We start from the raw sequence: 758 nt of genomic DNA, 5'->3' as shown, positions 1-758 counted from the left end.
CACTGGGGAATGGGACAATTTTGCTTTTGTTTCTTGACCAGGAATCACTTACCCTGAAAGTCTTGTGAGAGGACATGGCCAGAAGCGGAGGTAAGGGCACACCACGATGGCGGAGAAAGGAAAAGAGAGACCCTTTTGCTATTTTAATAAAAGCTGTCAGTTCTAGAAACAATTCGGGCATCAATTTTGGCTGTAGTTGGACATTCCAAAAGTTTAAGTAATTGGTCTAAGGACATCTGAATAAGGACATCCTTTTATATTATAAAAGATCATTCTTTTGTAGTATAAGGACATCCTTGTATAATCTACCTAGGATATTCATTCAGTAATGAAGAGTTTTCGACTTTTGGCCTGGCCTGTGCTACAGTTGACCGCCTTAAACTAACTGTTAACAAAATGCAGATCCCATCATTGAGGGCCCTGTGATTGCAAGCGAGTGTGTTGGGGGAATATCTTACAAGAAAGCTATAGGTTGATTCACAGAAAGAAAACAATATCCGATTTTCTTTGTGATGCTCCCACTGGAATGACATGATACGCCAATCTTTGAAATAATAACTGTGCTAGGGAATGGGCTAATGTGATTAACATTCTCAACCTACCCCAAGGTAAGGAAAGAAATGCCAAACAGGCAAAATTAACAGGTGTGTGGGCCGGGTGTGGTGGCTCACGCCTGTAATCCCAGCACTTTGGGAGGCTGAGGTGGGTGGATCACCTGAGGTCGGGAGTTTGAGACCAGCCTGACCAACATGGAGAAA

This window comes from Mandrillus leucophaeus, unplaced genomic scaffold, assembly GCF_000951045.1.
Source record: "Mandrillus leucophaeus isolate KB7577 unplaced genomic scaffold, Mleu.le_1.0 Scaffold323, whole genome shotgun sequence".
Lineage (NCBI taxonomy): Eukaryota > Metazoa > Chordata > Mammalia > Primates > Cercopithecidae > Mandrillus > Mandrillus leucophaeus.
Note: the sequence above shows the minus strand (reverse complement) of the source record.